Below are 4,527 nucleotides of genomic sequence, written 5' to 3'. Positions count from 1 at the left end.
AATAACTCCAAACAAGAGATCCCAAGAACAGTTTTTATGGTACAACTATAATTACAACCTGAATTTCAAAATATATTTGCTCCCCAAATGAAACATAATGTATCAAATTAAAATTTGTCAACAAATCACCTTTTTATATAATTAAACAGCATTTATCTCTTATTCAATGGGGAAAATGCCCAAATTCAGCTTTAAACATAATGGATATGTTTACTCTTTAAAGAGTAAGTAAAGAGTAAATAAACTTTATAATATAACCTTTAATAATACACTGAACTAAAATTACATTTTAAATTCCTGTCTTATATACCAAAGAAAAATTACAAAATAATTTTAAAATATTCATTAGTGTTGTTCCAAGTGGGAATATATGAGATTACCTATCTCTTTATTCCTAGATAATCTCTACCACTAGGAATAATAATGCAGTGGGTCAAGCTTGGGCCTTGGGGGAAAACACACCTGTGTCTGAGGCCTGGCCTAGCTACTTACTAGCCACGTGGCTTTGGTAAGTCACTTAACTTCTCTGAACTTTGTTTTCACATCTTTTAAAATAAGATGTACCATACCCAACAAATAAGATGTACCTTTTATTGGTTATTAAAAGGATTAGAAACAGCGTGTGGAAAAGATCTTGCATCAAGTCTAACAGAGACGGGATAGAAATAGAAGACATTATAAGATATTTTAGTAAGCTTCTTTTATCTGCCTAGCACCCCTTTTCCATGTCTCTTTCTTTGGCAAACTACTCCTTCCTCTGTCTAATCATGTGATCCTAGTGAGGCTGCCAATATCCCTGGCCTGTGCCTGGCTGAAAGGATGTGTGTGTAACCAAGGCCACATCAATCCTCTCCCCGTTCATAGTGATTGGTCAAAGGGCTAAGAATGTGACTCAAGAGGGCCCAATCGGAACACTCTGGTGGGGTTGGATATAAGGACAATGGGAGAGAGATTCATCCTCCATGGACAGTGATCAGTGATGCAATAAGCTGGAGCTGACAGTGGTCAGATCCTCTACCACATAGAGAAGGTTCTTCAGTGGAAAAGAATGAGGTCTCTGTATAGAGAGAAGAGCAAAGAGACGGAATAATGAGAGAGGGGTGGGGAGGAAACGAGAGATGGAGGAAAGGAGAGTGAGAGAGACAGAGAGACAGGAGAGAAAGGAGCTCCCATCACAGCCACCCTGTATCCATCCAGCCATGTCCAATGCTAGTACCCGCTCTTTATTCCTAGTTACGTGAGTCAATACATTCCATTTGGGTTATGCTGCTTTGTGCCGAGTTTCTGTTGGTTACCATCAAAAGCATCCTGATGAATTCAGACGTGTACATGTAACACAGAAGACGTGCACACAAATGTAGCACAATTCAGGCAGAATGGTAAGCACCATAGAAGACATACCAAAGGTGAGCAAAAGTACAGGAAATGGAGCAGTCACATCTGACTGGCTCAGGTAGGTGGCAGTCAGGAAGGGCTTCCAGATGGGGGATGGCATTTCCAGCAAAGCCTTGAAGAAGAGTAAGCAATCAATGGATGTTGTATTTATTATTTCATGTTTTAAGGGGCAGTGAAAGCATACTTCCTCTCCCCCAACCTCATCGCTTTCAGACCCGCACAATAAAACCAGAAGGTGATGTGACCTTCTCCTATTTCACCACAACGAAAGATTAGTGTTAAAGAAAATGTTTCAGAAAAGTTCCCAGAGAGATTTTCCCTGAGCTTTGCAGCTTACCCACATCCCCCCCCAACCCTAAATACTAATTAGGTGCCAACAAGGTGGGAGTGTGAAGGATATGCAGAGAAACCAGATTCACCCGCCAGCCTCATGGACAGACAGCCCCCTGGGAGTGGCTGAGGGCATCACATCACATCACTGGGGAGAGCCGTGAAAGAAAGCAATGAGAAGAGAGACGGGAAGTAGCTGTAGGGTGGAGTGTGCAGGGAGCCATCTCAGATAGGTGGGCCAATGCTTTGTTCAGGACTGGATAGAGAGAAGGAGACCATCACTGGCTCATCAGGGCAAAGGACCAGCGTGTTCAGAGGCTCAGAGGTGAAGAGGAGCATCTATTAGGGGAATTGAAAGAGAAATATGGATACAACAGGACAAGAGCAAGGAGGTTGGAAGGGAATGAGACCTGAGAGACAGCCAAGGGCTCAATCACACAGAGTCATGACGGCCACAGAAGGAGTCTGGGTTTATTTTGTAGGAATAGGAAGCCCTGTTTTCTTGGGATCCAAAGTCACTGCACACAGTGACTGCAGACATGAAATTAAAAGATGCTTGCTCCTTGGAAGAAAATCTATGACAAACCTAGACAGTGTATTAAAGCAGAGACATTTCTTTGCTGACAAAGGTCTGTCTTGTCAAAACTACGGTTTGTCCAGTAGTCATGTATGGATGTGAAAGCTGGATCACAGAGAAGGCTGAGCACCAAACAACTGATGCATTTAAACTGTGGTATTGGAGAAGACTCTTGGAAGCCCCTTGGACTGCAAGGAGATCAAATAAGTCAATCCAAAAGGAAATCAACCCTGAATATTCATTGGAAGGACTGATGCTGAAGCTGAAGCTGAAGCTCCAATACTTTGGCCACCTGATGTGAAGAACTGACTCATTGGAAAGGACACTGATGCTGGGAAAGACTGAGGACAGTAGGCAAAGGGGGCGACAGAGGATGAGATGGTTGGATGGCATCACCGACTCAATGGACATGAGTTTGAGCAAACTCCAGGAGATAGTGAAGGACAGGGAAGCCTGGTATGCTGCAGTCCATGGGGTTTCAAAGAGCTGGACATGACTTTGTGACTGAACAAAACCAGGGAAGCCCCTATAAAGATTTAAGTGAGGAGATGACAAGATCTCTCCCACCCCCATTGCTTCAAGCCCGAATCCTAAATTTTGCCCCATCAGCCCCACATGGAGAGACCTGATGGGGGGCCCAATGCCACTCACCTGGGGGGGCACCTCTGGGAGCCCCATCCCACTGTCCTGATGGCCAGCACTCGTCTCGTGTCTGTTGCTCAAGCTCCAGCCTTACTTGTCCTGAAGTCCATTTTCTCTGAGATTTGGGCCTTCCCAGCTCTCATCACTTCTCCTGGACTGGAGTTTCCAGAAGTATCACGCCCCACACACAAATACACATACACACACAAGCATCTGAATCAGAATCACCCAAAGACCTTGTGTAAAACCCACTCCAGAAGCCCCTCTCCAGAGAGGCTGGTTGGGCAGGCCTGGTGTTCTTAGTTTGTTGAAGCTTCTGAAGGCTTCAGAGGAATCTCCGAATGTGAGGTAGGGCTCGTCACCTGGCCTCCCTCCCCAGGGCCGACCCCTACATGCTGGCTTACCTGTTTGCCCTCTTGCTGGACATGCACACATGAATAACCTTCCCAGAGCACCCCCACCTCTCCAGATTCCAGGTAGCCAAGCTTGTCTGCCAGCCCCACACCCCTGGGTATTTCCTGCATGACACCCACCACCACCACCAGCCAAGTGCTGGACATCTGAGCCACCAACACCTGTCGTCACTCTGTCCTCCTCCCCATGGGTTCTGGCTGCTCAAACTTCCCCTCCCTGCAGCATGGGCTCCACAAGCCCCACAGGCAGGTCTGCTCCCTCATACTGCATGTCTGAGCATGTGCTTTATGACTGCACAGCCCTGACTTGGAATCCTGGCATTGTTACTGACCAGCTGGGCAGCTACAGACAAGTTACTCTCTCTGAGCTCCCATCTCTTGTCTGGGGAATGGAGCTAATAGAGTTTTTGCTCTGAAGATTAAATGAAATGATACATTTAGCAGTTTCCAGCACATAGCCAGTACTCACTAAATGTTAGCAACTATTGCTACTATTACCATGATTACTATTATTATTTCTGGCCAGGGGAGATGTGCTTGACAACCATTCTCATGAATAGTGACAGGAGCCCTCCCTCCCTGAGTGAGGAAACTGGTCCACACACTGTCACAGGCGGTTCGGGAAACAGGAGATGGCAGGAAGTTATTGCTCCAGGAACCAGTTGTCCTCTCCTCTAGGGTGGGGGTAGCATATGCCTGGTGCTGAATTTTCAGGAAGGAAAGGGTCTGAGTTCCCTGTTCCCTCCTCCCACTTCTGCTGCTCTGGCTAAAGTCTATTTTTATCAGCTTTGTATTCCCCTAAGCTGAGATGTTTGGCTGCAGGGAACAGCTTCTCGGGGGGGGGGGGGGGCGCGGGGGCCAGGGGGGGGAACTCATAACCTCCAAGCCTCTCTCTAAAATCAATTGCATGAGCGGTTCTGCTGCCCTGGCACCTCCGTGTGCTCCAGCTGGGGGACCAGCTGTCTAGGAGTGGGGGCTGCCAAGCTGGGCTGAGGCATGCCCAGCCCCGGATGGGAGAGGAATGCATTTCCTTCCAACCCAACTGCCTGAGGGTGGCCTGAACACTCCAGGGCCAGAGCCAACATGGACACAAACCCACATGTGAGCCATCTCCTTACCTGGCACCTATAGGCTGTGTCAGGAAGTGAGCTGCCCGGAACCACACCTATT

The 4,527-nt window shown here is 47.2% G+C and overlaps 1 long non-coding RNA gene across 1 annotated transcript; it reads right to left on the bottom strand.

Moving 5' to 3' along the window:
• Window positions 1-1,204: 1,204 nt before the first annotated feature.
• LOC112444518 (uncharacterized) lies at window positions 1,205-3,633 on the bottom strand. The gene is made up of 3 exons (XR_003032878.2): window positions 3,478-3,633; window positions 2,954-3,100; window positions 1,205-1,507 (listed from the first exon to the last, which is right to left on the bottom strand). It is a non-coding gene; the product is annotated as an uncharacterized lncRNA (long non-coding RNA).
• Between the last annotated feature and the right edge of the window lie 894 nt (window positions 3,634-4,527).

Source organism: Bos taurus, chromosome 26, assembly GCF_002263795.3.
Source record: "Bos taurus isolate L1 Dominette 01449 registration number 42190680 breed Hereford chromosome 26, ARS-UCD2.0, whole genome shotgun sequence".
Taxonomy (NCBI): Eukaryota; Metazoa; Chordata; class Mammalia; order Artiodactyla; family Bovidae; genus Bos; species Bos taurus.
Note: the sequence above shows the minus strand (reverse complement) of the source record. Positions and strands in the feature narration are given on the sequence as shown.